The sequence below is a fragment of the Anser brachyrhynchus genome (genome assembly GCF_964034855.1).
Source record: "Anser brachyrhynchus genome assembly, chromosome: 3".
Classification (NCBI taxonomy): domain Eukaryota; kingdom Metazoa; phylum Chordata; class Aves; order Anseriformes; family Anatidae; genus Anser; species Anser brachyrhynchus.
Genome location: NC_137696.1, coordinates 74,630,658 through 74,648,202, shown reverse-complemented (window position 1 = coordinate 74,648,202; position 17,545 = coordinate 74,630,658). Strand labels below are relative to the sequence as shown.

Genomic DNA, 17,545 nt, shown 5'->3' with positions numbered 1-17,545 from the left:
TTTTTCAGCTTTCCAGACCTGGAAGTTTCTCTTTTCACAAGCAGTAAAAATATTATCCAAGACTTTTGCTTTTTAATAATTAATGTGATTATTGAGTTTTCCCTGTAGATAAAAAGAGAAACAATTTTCCTTGAACATTCCAGCTACCTACAGCAATAGCTTCATCCAGGAAATTTTATTTAAGAGATATTTTCAGAACCTTATAACTCCTTCAAAACTGAGGTTGGCATCCTCACAGTTATTAAACATAACTAAGGTGGTTAGAAGTATCCCAACATCGATATTTTTATGGCTGGCTGGTGTCACCGAGTGGCTCTGTTATATACAGTCTTCCCATTTCTTCTATCAGAATGTTTAGTTTTGGTTATGAAAAGGCAGCAATCTTCATCCATCAACTTTGCATGAGTAACTAAGGAGTTTGTTAACTGCAGAGTCACCTTTTATTGAAAAATAAATTAAAAAATACACATACAAATTAGGTAGGAGTTTGGGTCTGTGCCTCCAAGACAGAACTAGGTGGTTTCTGACCTCCACTCAGGAGAGACATATATTCATCCAGAAACAAGTTACGTGTGGAATAAATCTGGATTATCTGCCATTCACTTATTTTTTAGGGAAAAATAAGGAAGTAACTGCAAGACTCCAGGTAGTTGTTACTCTTCATAAGCAACAGTCATGTCAGGGTGCATTCTCACTGTCTGCTTATATGTGCAAAAACTTTATACATAATACCCAGTGACATGTCATATAAAGTTTGAGAGGACTTGAGTTAATTAAAAAAGGTAGTCATGATCTGTTAGAATTATAATGACATTTCCAGAGCGACAATGGAAAATCTTTCTAAAGAAATCTCAAGACCTCAGCATAAATAAACTCAGTTGATAATATTTATTGGCAGAACAGAGGTATAGTCTCATTAATATTTGCAAATTTCAATTACAGGGAGGGCATGAGTATGTTAAGAAGTCACCGTTTTCCATTATGATTGCAACAAACACCAATTTATTAATCCATCATCTAATTTTGAACAAGGTGAAAGTCTGATGTTACTGAGAATGATATATGATAAAGTAGATTATTTTTGCATAGATGTAATGTTGTTATTTTCTTCCTGTGACATTGAAATTCTGTGTTAAACTCTGGGAGGGAGGAAAGGGTAAGAAAGCATAGGTCATTCTTCATCTAAGTGAAGAATTGAGATGGATCACTTAACATGATGAAAACAAGTAATACACTATTTCATTATTCAAGATCTGAATCTGTCGGATAACAATCACATTTGCAGTTTACAAAAACTGTATGTGTGTTCCCAAGAGGAAGAAAAAGGTAATGAAATGACATTTTGATTATTATTTATTTATTTATTTATTTTCCCAGCAAAGATATCCCCAAATGAGAAAATGAACAACTAATCAAACAGAATATTTTTACAGGAAGACTCCATGTTCATCAGGGCTCCAACTCACGGAGGACCATAACTCAAAACAGGTGTCTACATATCAAAAGACATAGAGCTTTCTAGATATACATTAATATCTTCTATACAATTGTATGCTTATAGAAATTAACATCACTTTTTCTATGCTGAAGTAATGGATTATTTGTGGTTGTATAATCTTCTTTTTCCTTGTTTTGTTGTTGTTGTTGTTGTTGTTGATAATATAAAACAATATAACTACTTTCTTATTTGCATGATTTGGAGCATATTTGTACCAAAAGACCCCTTTAAAGAATCAGGACTGTTAGCTACCTCATCTAACAACTAAAAAAAGTCACCCAGTTCCTAAGAAGTCAGTGATGTTAGACCAGGACAAGGATAAAATAAGCCCTCTGAAGCAAGTCCTGCCCTCCTTCTAGTCAAAGAGCAGAACTGGTGTATTATGAATCACACATCTAGCACAAAAGCAACCATTCAGTCCCAGAAAGAATAGCTTGCAGATGTCACTGCCAGGCACAGTTTGCTGTCAATCTAAAAATAAGACACACGACCTTAGAGGGAACCAAAGAAGCATTCTAGAAACTCTACTAACTGGAGAAGGGCTGGACATATTGCAAAATTAATAAGCTTTTTCCAACACAGGGTACATGAATAATTGTTAAACCTTTTTTTCCTAGAGCTTGCTGGAACACTCAGAAAAGACTCTGACTCTGTGACTTATCTGAGAAGCCAGAGAATCTCTTTTTTTCTCACATGCTACAAGACTGTAGCAGCCACCCTAAACTTTTACTTCGTTCTGCTCCTGAAAGCACAACAGTGAAACACATCTGTTTTGGCATTCTTCATTAAATGTGATAAAGAAAGAGATTGGAACTACAGCCTCATCACCTGTGATGGAAGATGTCACTCTGTCTCATCAGGGTGTGCAGTGTGAATGGATTTGGACTCACGGTTCCTTGGAGGGAAGATAAATACATTTGGTGGCAGCTGGTAGAACAAAGAATATATTGAGCTCATTCTCCCTTTCCCTCTGGCTCAAAAAGACCCCCTCCCAGAGGAGAACCACTCCAGTCGAACTGAGTAAGATGTGCTGTGAGCTGGGAACTGTTTCCAGTTTTTCAGAATTTGATTTCAATATCGAGAAGGTTAGATCTAACATGCCTCTAAGGCTATCAACAAGAGACAGTTCAGATAAAACAGAAAGGTACAGTTGCTCAAGGCCTTGTTAAAAACTACCTCTGGGTAGCCTTTATCCCTAACGATCCAGTGGAACAGATGGCTAACGGGTTGCAGTCCTTGCCTGGAAGCAGTAGGGTTTATTTTGTGTCCAAAAGCTGGTCCCATTCTATGGCTGGATGCCCACTGCAATCTGTGGTTTGGAAATATTCTGAGGGCAAGAGCAGGGTCAGACAGGAAGAGGAAGGAGAGGACCAGAGGCGGAACCCAGTGGGTTGGGCTGGAAGACAAAGTTTCAGCAATACTTGTGCAATTGAAGAGCCCACAACAGAAGAAGCTGTAAAATATGGGCTGGAGGGCATGAGAATCACTACACGATAAGAATCAGTAAAAGGACAAGGTAGGGCACCAGGAGAAGTAAAAATACTGGAGAAAATGCATGTGAAATACTTATACAAAACAGAAATTACTTTCTCAAGACAAAGAGGGTGTTAATCTTTGCATAATTCCAGATTATAAAAGGATCATTTTCTGTAAGGGTTTGAGAGTAATCCCACATATCTGAGTAGGCAGTTACCAAAAAAAAAAAAAGTTTATTCAGATGCAAATATTAAAATTATGGTAACATTGAAATCAAATACTTAACAATCTACGGGGCAGATACTTAGATAATGAACACTAAAATAACTGCTTGTATCTATAAATTCAGATTCTTACCCTACATTTTTATTAATTTTAGCCTGCATATCAATGTGCTATTAGCTGAACTGAGCTCAAAATTCTCTGTGCAGACTTAAAGATAATTTTTGAAAAGTATGGCCTTCTGAGGATAGTTACTTAAAATTCAGAAGGTTGCCCAGGATATCAGAGTGAGTCCAGCATTAGTGTAATTTTTCAACCTGACCCCCAGAGGCCTACAGACTAAAATGCCAGCTGATTAAAGTGCCTTTTAAGAAACGTACTGCACTAAGTGTATGTATGACAGAGTTACATTTTGAGTTATAAGCAGACAGGATCACTTTTGAGGCGGCAGCTGACACAGCTGGTCTAGGACTATTTTGCAAGAGGATGCCAAATGGTTGCAGGACCAGGCTAAGAGGCAGGTCTCCATTACCATAATGGCAGCTTCAAGGTTAGTTTGCAAGGGTCAATCAGGCCTACTGCACACAGAGAGCAGTTGAGAAGAAGGAACAATTTTGGCCAAAGTGACAGCTGCTTTTTCAGAAGGAACGTGCGCTGCCTTGTAGCTTATAAGAAGCTGTTGGCACCAGTATGATATTGTCACCAAATTCATCATGATCTTTCTCAATGGATGTCTCAACCTAATATCTGTCCAAAGTACCTTTATAACATAGACTGAAACATTGACTAGGTGCTTATATTAATGCCACAAGTGACAATGTTTTAAGATTGAGGCAGTCTGCAGGGAGATTTGCAGAACTAGAGTGTGCTTTTGCAGCTTTTTCCAATAAATGGTCTGGATGAAAAGACATCATCTTTGAGAGACAGATGCCTAAGGAAACCTCAAGCTTGTGGTAAAGTCTCTGTTTGCTCCCAGTTTGAGACCAGCTATCCATGAACCATCATTTGGTAGGAGTTTTTTCTTACCCTGGACTGTATAACTTGGAGTTACCAGCTGGAAGCTATCACCCTTGCAGACCCCACTGAAGGGAGAGAAGAGAAAGACAGGGACACCAGGGGCCTTACAGCAATATGCCAGGGGCAGGATGTTCTTTAGAACATGAAACACATCTGTGGTTTCTAGACAGGCTTCAGCCACACACCAAAAGAAGCTCCAGGACAGTTTGACAGCTATTTATTTAACTATTCTTTTTAAAGTATCACTGATAAATATGTTAAACTTTTTAGAACATTTTCATTTCTCTGTAATCATTACGTCCTCTACCTTCAGATAAAATTCTCTTATGTTTTGATGTGAGTGTGTACAATATATATTTAAAAACAAATTAAAAATCAGTGTCTACAGGTATATCATAATCATACAGTACCTTTTTTCAGATTTTTTTACCAGGAATCTTACAATATCTATTACTATGCTTTTATGTTTAAAACATGATTTTCCAAACATGAAGGATTTTAGGGAACTCAGTGATTACAAGAGAAAGACAAAGTGATTTATATATCATGCAGACCTCTAAAACAAAGCTCATTTTAAAATCCTGATATGCTTCCTCTGAATTTTCTACAAAAAATAAAAATAAAATTTGTCACTTCTTTGTAAGTCAAGCCAAATAGCTCCTGCTGAATACTGAAACTGATATTTGACTGTTGTCTATTTGACTGTTGTCTATTTGTCAGATTCAGATCCACATTTTTGTAGGTTAGGTCCACCAGGTAGCTTATATATGTGCTTACACAATGGTAAAGTCAAGATTCCTTGAAACTCCCCTGAGAGATAAAATCCTAAAAGCCTCACTCAGAGAAAGAAATGGCTAAAAGATTTAGGTTTGTTCTCTCTCCCAAGTTCAAACCACCAAAAGTATTAAATCAATGCAACCTCCAGGAGCTCTGACTAAAAGCATTGTCCAGAAAAGCCACTGGAACCTCATGACCTTGCCCCCAGGACTTGGTATAACCACATACCTGAGGTCATAATAGTTGGAGGCCATTATTTTGCTATTGGAAAGTCCTCTCTCTGATAGGGGACTTCCCCCAGGAGCACTGTAATTTTTTATATGTAGTCCATGAACCACAAAAATGGTACTGAAGGATTAGCAGTGAGAAGCAGAATCTCTCCTGGGCTTCATGTAAGACACTTTGATTTACCCACAGCCAGATACATTTTTCAATATTTTTCAGGTTGTGTTGCCCCACATCCATGAAACACTCATAAAACTTTGCCAAAGCTCAGCAGTAAAATATGAAGAAAGAGTAAAAAAGGTGACTTGTAGATGTTGCAAAATATGTAACAGTGATGCTAAATACCAAGAAATGAAAACTTGTGATAAGAACCAGTAAAAATGAAAGTATTTTTCCTCCACAATTAACTGAAGTATTATTTTGTTTTATGCAATTAGTCCAGTGTTGTGCATTTACTTATTAAAAGTTTACCCAACTGCCCTTAATAAGCTTAATTTTCACTGTTAGCTGAGGGTGTCTGTATTTTAAAGACTGAAGGAGTTTGATTTCTGAGACAGCACCCTAAAATGTTTGACATGGTTTTTTTTCTGACACACAGAATACTGAATATACTACCAATCAAGCATTTTTGTCTACATTTGTATTCTCTGGCAAAAGTTAATAACATATCTTTAAGAAGAAGTGCTTGTATTCTTACTTTTCTAAAACAGGTTTTTCAATACTTTACAAAATTCTGACAACAAATGTACTGTAGACAATAGCTTTCCTATAACAGCAATTTCTCAACAAACTGACCTCAGCATTCAATAAGAAACAACTATAAATAGAAACTGCAGAAAAGTAGCTATCATTTCCTAAAACATTTTATCACGTTTAAATCTTCTGGTACTCTCAGAACACTATTGTATATACCACAGTTGATGGCTGTTTACAAAGAAATATAAAGCCTGTTTTACATGATTTATAAAGACATCATGCTCTGCTGTAATAACACAACTTAAATCAGTGGAGCTCATTCTCATTCAGAAAGAAAAAAAATCGAATAAATAATGTGTATGTATATGGAGCCATTATACTGACCTAAATACTATTAAGACTACAACTGTGCAAGTGAATTAAATAGTCCATGCTCAACTGTTGTTTTCTAAAATATATTTTTTTTCAAGGCAATGCCTCATTTGATCCTGGCTGCTTGACCAGCTGCTTCCCAAGGGCTTCCTGGGCACGGCCAGGGCGCGTGCCCAGGCTGGGGACGGCTCCCAAAAGGCAGGTTAGTCGCAGCCTGTGCTCCGGAGGCTACAAGAGTTTAACCATATGGAAGTGGCCATGATTAGCTGACATCAAGGCTAGAGGGATGCCTTGCGCTATTCACTCACAAAATATAAGCAAAGAACAGAAATGCAGCTGTGATAGGAAAAAATAAAAATAAAATCCATGCTTCCAATCAACAACGTGCTGTGGTCAACAGTAAATTTTGCCAATTATGGTCTAATTATTACTGGAATAAAAGAGAGAAAGCCTGACAAATCTGTTCTCATGTGTCCCTGGGGGATAAACATAAGTGAGTGGCCAGCTTCTGCCTATCACTGTGCTGGGGACTGTGCTGTGTCTCCCCATGCTGTGTGTTCCATCCTGATCCAATGCACTGGTGCTGGTATACATCCCAGACCAGAGGCAAGCTGTCTCATTCGTAAGCATGACTTACTGATACGTTGTCAAGTCACATAAGCAACATATATTAAACTTAAAATCCTGAAGCGGTAAGCTAGGCAAATTAGATTTCTTTCCAAATGGCCACTAATTGTCTTTTAGTATCTACATCCTGAGCCTAAATACTGCATGGTCAGAGGACATTCCCCTCTTAAACTTGTTAGAAAGACACATTTGATTTCCCACTCACTGTTTTCTTTATTTATGGCAAAACAACAACAACGACAACCAACCAAACAAGAACACTTTCTTGTTCCTTTCCTTCTGTTATCACCTGAAGTCTTCCTCATTACATGAGTAGCATTCAGGAATAAAATAATAACCAGCACTTCACTAGCTAGTACCTTTCCAGGAAAGCATCTGATTACCTTTCCAAGAATCATAGTTTCTTGTGATCCATCAGACAAAAAATGTGATCTATTCTAGAGATGTGTGCTCTAGGACAAAATAAAAGGTATTCTACTCACCAGAAACACATTTAGAGTTTTTAAAATTCTTTTTGGAAGTTGTAAAATGAATTTAAAAATATTAAACTTTAGAAATAAAACGTTTTGATTAGGGACAAATCAAGAGTCTTGTGTCAATACTTTGTAGTTTTTTTTCAGTTTTTTATTTTTTATTTTTTACAAATAATCATTTTATAGCTAGGAAAAATAAAAAGAAAGAAAAAGTATACCTTTAATTAATTTATGATCACAGCACACAGAAAACATGAAAACACACCTTTTCTACAGACAGCTGTGGTTTCAAAGGATTTAAGTCTGAAAAATCAAATAACAAAGGAATTTCAACCAACTCCCTGATTTTCATCAGAGCTGAATAAAATATTTTCAAAGACAAGATTTTTGCAATAAAAAAAGTTTACTCCAATTTGCATTGACATCATTTATTTTTAAATTTAATACAGAATATTTTCAAAGTAATGAAATAAAGTGAGATTAAGCAGACATTTTTACCGTGTGCAAAAGAAAAAAAAATTTTGAAAGCTTAAAAATGTTATCTTTTTTCTTTTTTTTTCTTTTTCTCACTGAAATTCCTCCCTGCTTCTCCAGCAAAAAAAAACAGAAGAGAAAAGGAAAATGATATACACATCTTGAAGTAGCATATACACTTTTTTTTGGTTCTGAAGCAAACAAACCACAAAAGTTTCTAGTTTTCTTTGTTGGAGAAGAAGAAAGTTGTCAAATCTAAACAACAGAAAAATCTTTTTCAACTCTTTTTTTTTTTTTTTTGTTAAAGAAAACAATTCATGTGTAGGTATAAAGCTGGTAAGTAAGGCTTCTGTCATGAGATATATCCTTTGTTGTTTCTTGCTATTAAGTTGCGTAAAAAGGAGGTATCAAAAAATGTCTCTCCAAACACCTGCATCATAAACAGTCTCTGCTAGTCTCCAGAAGACAAGCCAAGGCAGTTACAGGACCATAGGTCTGGTATATAAGGGAACAAATAGCTGTTGATTCATGTTTACCTGGATCTACCTCATAGCAGTCATGAAGGAGCTGCTGGGAAAGCAACCATAAGCAATCACTCCAGAATTTTACGTGAGGAAAGTCCTGAATGAAGGACTGTATTTCATTTTCCACAGTTGCATGACTCACCTTTTTGAAGCCTGAGTACTTTGGTTATATATAAAGGAAGCACATTTCATTCTTAGGTTAGAAACCACTATGAGACACTGAAAGAGGGGATATTAATGTCAAATGTAACCAGAACTGTTTGGTATGTGTAAACTGAGAGCTCTTAATCCTAGAAGGAATTTTCATTAATTCTCAAATTATTTCTACCTCTGAGCGAAGACTGACTGGTTGGTAATTAGCTAATCAGTCATATTTTCTCTTTTAGAGCTATTTATCAAAAAGGATTCTAATAGATTATTTTAGCCAGATTTTACTTCATTCAGGAATATAATTTTCCACCAGAATACAAATAAAGACATGTTGTTTGACTCTTCTCATAGGGTCTATACCAATAGACCTTTTCCCTAATGCAAATCTGTTTTATTTTACATTGCAAATTAATCCTTTTACAAGAGGCAGGAATGTGAAATTATAAATAGTAGAGATTTGCTGCCACCTCTGCCATTATTTATACTTATACAGCTATTGCAAGAGTGAAGATGTGCAGCAGGAAATTATTTAAAATAATTTTCTCCAAATCTTACTTCTGACATCATGCCAGAGTTAACTCTACTCAATTCAGGTAACTGCTTTTTCAACGTCAGAAATAAATGTTAAAAATGGTATATCTATTTGCTGTGTTAAATTGAGTATTGTGTTAAATATATCATCTTTTGTTTTTCTAAAGCTGCACATTGCCTTCAGGGATGATCGTTCCTTCTTTCCTGGCTCTTCCATGTAAGATTATAGCTGTTTTTTGAGCCATAGAAGGAAGATCTTGACTGTGATTTTAGATGACACTAGCCTGTAGCTGGGAAAAGATCTTTCAGTTTCATGTTTTTCAGGACATAGCGTAACGCTGGCTTCAGACACTGAAGTGAAGATTCATTTTGTTTTCTCCTTTTTCGGGATTAGGGGATTTTTTATTTTTTTTTTGGCAGCACTGGATATTATTTATAGCCTTGGGTTTAAAACATTCTGCAGGAGAACCATTGGACCCTGTTGTTTTACCTTCAGAAAAGAGTTTAACCACTCTCAGCTATTTATTGTGCTGTCACATCTTCCTCCATGTCTTCTTGTTCAGAAAGAAAGAACAACCAGCAAATTCCTGCTAGGGATGAGGAAACCAGACAATAACAAAGTTGGAAATTATGCATATTTTTATATTAAAAAAAGAAAAGAGTGTGTATAAATACATAGATAAATGTGTATGCAGATACACATAAAATCTGCTGGGGCCATCTAGATTTCCAAGATGTGAAATGGTTATTTTCTGTCTTTTGTCTTCTTTTGAAGCTCCCAACCTACTATCTTTAGTTACTGTTCCTGTGGCAGGAACATGTTAGATAACTTAACTTTTGTAATTTTATTTTTAACCTCAGTTGCTTTAATTTTTCCATTTTACTTTTCTCTTAAAGATTGTTTAATGAAATAATATATTTTTCTTCTCATGAAAGAAAACAAAACAAAACAAAACTAATCCTTGTATATTTTAACCTCAGTTTGCCATGTCTCCACTATTTCCAACTTTGCCTCTAAGTTCAGTTACATTTTTTGCCGAACTCAGTTGTATCTGCATTTCTGGCAAAAGCCATGCCTTCTGTACTAGTACATGGTAAGAAGAAAAATGAAAACAAACCTGTCTGCACAGAATCTAGGTTGAAGAGTAAATCCATTTCCTTTGATGTAAACTGACTCCCATGAAATGCCAGTTTTCTGATGCTGTCATCATAGTAGCAATGCCAGGTTGCAAAGGGAGGTTTTGATTTAAGTTGAGAGTCTGTCAGCTAGTGTAGAAAGTTTACGTGCTGCTGAGCAAGCTAAAGTAACCGTTGTAGAGGACAAATCCCTTATTCGTTGGCTCAGTTTCCAATTAATTATATATAGGATTAATCCATTAATACCAATATTTCCTTTACATATTTTTAAAGAAAAAAATAGTACATATATATATAGATCATAAACTGGTTCACGATGTCCTCCTACCAATCATTTTTTGGTATTCACAGACATTTCGTAGTGATTTGTGCTTCAATGCAGAATCTTGTCATCCCTTGGTAGATTCTGAATATTTGTCTGTTACAATAGAGTCTCATAGTTTTATTTATGACAGTCCTTTGGAGACTCCAGCAACTGTGTGCAGTCAAGATTGTTCAAGCCATTATAATACAAGATTGTATTAAAATGATTAGAATGGATAAAAGTTCTTTCAACTCCAAAAGAGGAATGGATTGATAGACACTGTTGTGTAACATATCAGGGTAATTGTGCTACTTTAATCCCCCAGAAAGTTATATTTTCTCAAGCAACATTTGCTCGCAAGCAAGAAGATGCATATGGACTAAAAGTGCCAGGGCATGAAAAGTACCAGGAATGAACACATTTTTTTTGTAACATAAGACATTCTATATCAACTCAGGTAGCTTTAAAACCTTAAAAATATTTGGGGATATTCAACAGTTTAAACAGGGGATCATTCCTTAAATTTGCCTCCTTGAAAAATGGCTGGATCTTAAAAAATTAGCTAGTAAACTCTAACTTATATAGTATTGGTTCCTGACATTATATTTAATTTTGTGGCAATCTTTCATTATAAACTTCATCTTTCAGATCTTGTCTATAATAGCTCATTTGGTTTAGAGATACCATCAAAGACTATTGTTACCCAAATCTTTTTAAAATAGTTAATGGCTTGCAGCACTCATATACAATTATTTATTTATTTATTTATTTATTTAAAGTAGAAACATTTCAAACTTTTCCCCTGCAAATGAGAGAGAGAGATGTGTGACTGACTGTATTTCATAAGCACACATTTAAACACTTGAATAAACTTTGGAAAAATATTGCTTTTCATGGTCATTGGTCAGGAAAGCATCTGTATGCAACAAAACTCTTTCTATGTGTGATTAGGTCCCTTTGAAGTTAGCAAATGCTTAAAGACTAATATTTATTTAAGGGTTTTGATGAAGTGAATCTTTCTGCAATGATCATTTCATCTGCTATGTTAACAATGCACAGTAATAGTTTTGTTTTTTTTTTTTTTTTTCCAGGAAGAAAAGTTGAGCTTACAGATTTGTAATACTTGAGAGAGAGAATGTGTGGTGCTAACACAGTATTTATGTAGCAGGCCAGAAGTACTACTAAGTACTATTGCAGGGCTGGGCAAATGAAATTCGTAAATAATACAGAAGAACCCAGTCTTGGTAGCAAACAGTGTTTGGCTATTTTCTTTACAAGACTAAAACTTCAGTTCTCGATTAGTTTTTAAATTTGTGTGCAACTGCATTGTAAACCAAAACTAAACCAAACTAGTTTTCCTTCTCTATCCACCTTTATTTCATTCAGCCAATGCCATATCATTTCAGCCTGAACGCTTTTCTAGGGAAGCTCATACTATAAAGGAAAGGTCTTGAATTAAGTAAGAAGAAATTGAACACATGTACATGCACAAACACACACACACATACACACACATACATGAAAACGAAGTGCAGCTGAGACTAGACATAGGCCAGTGACTGATATTTTAAGTTACATGCGAATGTGGCATTCTTTCCTTGTTCTGTTGCACTGCATTTGGATATTGTATGGCTCTCCAGACATGCTATGCATAATTTTACATACCATCTGCTTTACATGCCAGGTTCCATATGTACAATGTATAACCTAAAACCAATATTTTGATTGATTTGAGCTACAGTGGAAGCTTTTTGTTCTTAAATTGCTGGATATAAGAATATAGTCCTAAATAAATTATCTGACAAATGTCTTCTGTCATTAACAAATGATAAAATTTATTTTGAAAAAGTTTTTTAAAGATGTAATAATCACAAAGTCAGTTTTGCATAATCTCTCTATGATTATTTCCTATATTTGAACACTGAGACCTGTAAACACCTGTGACTGTTCACTTAATAACACAGTAATACAATGCCATAAACATGTTTCAGAGTCAGGCAAATGACAGCAAATTTGTAGTAGCCTAGAAAAAGAGATATCTGAATTAAGATAAGCAGCACTTGTTCTACAGGGTGAGGCTTATAAAGATGCTAGAAGTGAGTAACAGGAATTCAAAATCTTCTCCAAGCGGTTCTCTGTACTTCATTATCTTGCTTCCTTTGACTCTGCCTTATATAATCAAATTTTATATACTCTTCAGTTACAGGTAAAACTAAAAAAAACCACAAAACACTTCCTATTTTGCAGATGCTGTCCACAAGAACACCTGGCTGTATTCCCACATGCACATATGAGGAGGAAGTACTGGAACATCAAAGTGAAAAGAATATAGAATTTCACACCAATGGCTCTCAGGGCAAAATAGAAGATTTATTCAAGTATATATCATAATTTTGTGAACTACTGACTCTCCTCATCCAAACAAGGAAAGAGAATTAAATATAGCTCTGAACCATAAAATAAACAAACAAAACAACACAACAAACTGACAACCAACCACCACCACCACCAACAACAAACAGACCCAAACTCTTAATACGGAATAATTATATTTTTCACATTTGACTTGAAATTGAAATCCTATCAGCAAAAATAGATTGTGGCATTATGGTGTGTGAGTAAAGAGCAGACAGAATAGAGACAAGAAGCAACAAAGAAACTCAAAATGAATTTTTCTCCATGCAGTGTCCCATAAAATACGTATCCTTCACTCCCATATATGATACGTGATAAAAGGCACGTTTGAATTCATAGGAAAATCAGAAATGAACCTATAATATGACATTTGAGGAAGGATTTTTCATCTCCCCTATGTAATTCCAAGGCAAGAAGAGAAAGAAAGAACCAGTGAAGCATTTGTCCATTCTAGAGTGTTTTTTTTTTTTTTAAATCCTTCGTAACATGAATATCTTAATCTGTTCACAATGTGGTGCATTCAGTTCAATCATCAATGATAAATTTACCAGATGCTTACAAATAAAGCTGAAGGAGAAATGCAGCATCTCAAACTTTTTCTACACTTGCGTATTAACACACACTTGTGCATAGAACGGAAACATTCTTATTGAACCCTAACTGAGAAAGGTTATTATTCTTATGAAACACTTACTTATCACAATGTAATAGTCAAAGTCTTCATGAGATATGGTCATAATTCTGATACTTGACAAGTAGTGGACAACTAGTAGTATTTTGGGAGTTCTTTCAGCACTCAGATTTGAAAATAAAGTAAAATAAAAGCATTTCTTCACACTTCCTTTTTAAATACATTCCAACCAAGTGAGAGGTTAGTCAGGTTACAGGAGTAAGAATAACTTTTGCCATTTGGATATCAATTTTTTGTATGATATTTAATTATATATCTGACTATTCTAAATAAGTCTAAATATTGCACTGAACAGAAGATGTTCGGTGAACTAGAGCTTCCATTTGCTAATGGATCTTTTTTTTTTTTCCTTTCATAAAATCTTTGCAGTCCATATGAATATGGGCATTTTAATTATTAAACAGAAGCATTATTTCTTATTTGTATCTGTGTTGTGAAACAGTTCTTTAAAACTGAATAAGAAAGTAATGCACATTTAGATTTTTCTCCTCCCTAGAGGGAGGCTGATCATGAGTTAAATGCTTATGCAACACCTTTCCTTACACAGTGTACCACATCTCTCCTATTACCCCTCTATCGAACCTTTCTGGGCCTGATCCACACACCACTGAAGTCAGTGCGAGCCCATCCAGTAGCCTCAGCGAGCTCTGTATCTGGTCTCCCACTGCTTCCAACTTTTTAGTAAGAAAAAAGATATACAACACCAGAATAGTATAAGGCGTGAATCTGGTAATATTTTGTAATATCTGTGGGTAAAACAATGGGCTTCAGTCCATCTTGATGTCAAACACATCAAGAAATCATCCTGATACTTGTTCACTGCAAAGCGGGAATGACAATCCAGAAGATATTTCTGGCCGAGTGCAGCTAAATCTCTTTAGTTAAAAGGCTATCTTTTTGAAATGAAGTTTCTTTTACACGTCTCTCTCACTTCACCCTCTCACAGCCTTCTGCCCAGTCCCCTTCATTTGAAAAGTACTCTGCATTGGCCAAAACCTTCTTTCTCTGAAGTCAATGCGAGAGTGATCATGCCCAGGTTGTAAAACGCAGTGAGAAAAGACATCATTGTCAAAGTTAAAAGTAAGAAAAACATTTTACCAAAATCCGCTTTACCAAAACCCACTTTTCAACCTGCAGCACCCACCAGCTTTTGTCTGCCTTTCCCGCACATGACGCCCGGCGGTGCAGCCGAAGCAAAGCCCCGCTGCCCTCTGGCACTCGGCAGCGGGCTGGGACGCCGGGCTGCGAGGAGTTGGCCGTGCGCAAGCCCCAGCTCAGCACCGCCGTGCGCTGAGTCGAAGGCGAGTGTTTTGCAAACATCGAGCCTTCCTTCCCTGGGGGACGGCCGCTTTTGGAGCCCACGGCACGGGACAGGGGCAGGGGAGAGGCGGGCACGGTGTGGCCGTGGTGCTGGGGCACCTGGCCGCCCCCCCCCCGCAGGTGAGCGCCCGGCGGATCTCCGGGCTCCACAAAACACCGGACCCGCCGGCAACCCCAGGGGACGCCTCCAAAACCGAGGCGGGGAGAGCAGGGCACCGGCCCCGGGGCGCACTGGGGGCACCGTGCGCTCCGCACCCCGGCTCCGGCAAAGCGCGGAGCGGAGCCACCTCCGAGGGCCCCTAGCCCGGCAAGGCACCCTCCACCTCTCCCTCGTCCCCGGGGGACCCCGGAGCGGCTCGGAGCCCCGTACTCACCGCGGTGCAGCAGGCGGCAGCCCGCAGCGCAGGCGAGGTGCCCCCGCCCCGGCCGGTGCCCGCTGCGGCGCACGGACCCCGTCCCTCGGCGCCCACATCCGAGCCCGGGGCGCGCAGCTAAAAGTCCTTCTGAGGAGCACCCGGCCAGCCCCGCCGCCTCCCGCCTCGGATCGCTGTCATCTCCTCTCCCCTCCCCTCGTCCCCCCCGCGCCCTCCCCCGGCGGGCGGCAGCATTATAAAGCGGTCCCTAAGCTGTGAGATCACGCACCGGCAGAGGTGCTGGTCCTCGCCGCTACTTACCGGGCATCCTCCAGAGCGGCGGGAGCGAGAGAGGAGGAGGAGAAGGAGGGAGGGAGGAAGGAAGGGGGCTCCTGGCGGCGCTGCTCGGCAGCCTGGGCAGCTCGGCAGAGTGCTGCGAGTCAGTGAGTGAGTGCCTCGGTGCGTGTGCGCTGCCGGGCACGGCCGAGCGGGCGCTCAGGCAGCGAGGGGCAGCGGCGAGAGGTGGCGGAGTTGGGGGGTCGCAGCACGGCGCGGCCAGGTGCGGCCCAGCGCGCCCCCGGCCCCGCGGCCCTCCGCGGCCCCCCGCGCCCCGCCGCCGCGGCCGGAGCTGCCGGGGCTGGGGCTGGGGGAGCCGCGCATCCTCCCCTGGTGGCACACGCACCGCAGTCGGGTGGGAGAGGGGCGGGAGGGAGGGGGGGGGTGATTAAAAATAATGGGTGTAAAAAAGCTTAATCTCCAAAAAAAAAAAAAAAAAAAGAAAAGAAAAAAAAAAAGAAAAGAAACAGAAAACAGCGCAACTCTCTGGCTGTACTTCCCGGCTGAGCTCCGAGCCCCCCGCCTCGAAGCTCTGCGGTCCCGCGGCACAGGCGCGCTCCCGCCGCGCCGGGAGCCGCCACCGCCCGCGGTGCAGCACGGCAGCAGCTGCCGGGAGCGCCCAGCTGAGAGCCGGAGCCTCTCCCCGCGCACGGAGGAGCCTCCCTCTCTCCCTCCTTTCTCCCTCCTTCCTTCCCTCCCTCCTTCCCTCCCTTCTTCCCTCCTTCCTCTCCTCCCTCCCAGCCCGCCGAGGCAGGTGCAGGGCAGGGCCCTCCGCCGGCGCTGCGCGGCCGCTCCGCGGGCAGAGGCCGGGCTCCGCCGGGAGAAGCGGAGGCTGGCCTCCCCGGGACGAGGCCGGGGAGGTTTGGGGGGGATTTGGGGGGCTGCTGCGCGCGGGAGCTGCCGGCGGGCCCCAGGAGCAACCGCGGCGGAATGAGGAAGAGGCGGCGAGGGCCCGCCTCAGCCGGGCAGCGGTGCGGTGCTCCTTCTCCTCCTGCCTGCAAACGCTTCTCCTTCCCCAGCCCGGCTCACCTTCCGCCCGAGCGCAGTGACCTGCCGAAAGAGGACCGAGGACGGTGCATCCTTATTGCCGGGTTTCGTGGCGGGGAGTGGGGAGCCAGCGGAGAAGGAGGGAGGGAGAGAATAATTATAACAATCCTATGGAAAGGGAGGGTCGGAGGGGGGGCAACACACACCAAAAAAAGCCCGTTCTCGGGAGAGAAATCCAAAATAGCCACAAGAGCATTGGAAGTTGCTCGCTTTGTGATTCGCATTGTAACGCTGCCGCCGCTGCCTGCCTCTTGCAGCAGCGTACCCAAGAAGCGTGCAAGATGGGAGAGGGGGAGCTATGTACTTTTGGTGTGCTTGTCCTTCCCGGCTGTAGTTCTCTCTCTCAACCTCTGTGCCTTAAAAGAAAAATAAATAAAATAAAATAAAATAAAATAATAAAATAAAAATAAAATAAAATAAAATAAAATAAAATAAATAAAATAAAATAAAATAAAATAAAATAAAATAAAATAAAATAAAATAAAATAAAATAAAGAAGAAAGATCCCCACAGCCCTCCCTCTCCCCCCACGCAAGTTCCGTGCCCGTGTCCTGCGGAGCAAGGAGCCTCCGAGCGCAGGAGGCCACTGCTGCTGTCCCTCGCTCCTCCAGCTGTGGAAATCCAGTGATGAGTGGTGCTGTTTTCAGGAAAAGATCGGATAAAATCTAACTTCTATTTACCAGAGACTCATGCCCTGATTTAAAACAAAGCCACCAACAGGAAAAAACAAACAGCACCAAACCTCAACCCAGATTACGCAGTTAAATGTATCGAGCTGGAGGTAGCATGGCTGTTTGCCAGAGCTATGATCCATTAACCTCTTTAGCTCATTGTTGGCAGGCAACAGTAGCACACGATCAAATTCTTGTGTTCTAAAGAC

At 39.9% G+C, this 17,545-nt stretch overlaps 1 protein-coding gene across 3 annotated transcripts in view; it reads right to left on the bottom strand.

Annotated features, from left to right (window-relative positions):
- Nucleotides 1-15,442, bottom strand: part of HS3ST5 (heparan sulfate-glucosamine 3-sulfotransferase 5) — a 204,144-nt gene extending 188,702 nt beyond the window's left edge. For all 3 annotated transcript variants that reach the window (XM_080586870.1, XM_080586867.1, XM_080586868.1), the window contains exon 1: nucleotides 15,304-15,442. The gene's annotated coding sequence lies outside the window, so the exon portion shown is untranslated. The remainder of the gene's footprint in view (nucleotides 1-15,303) is intronic.
- Between the last annotated feature and the right edge of the window lie 2,103 nt (nucleotides 15,443-17,545).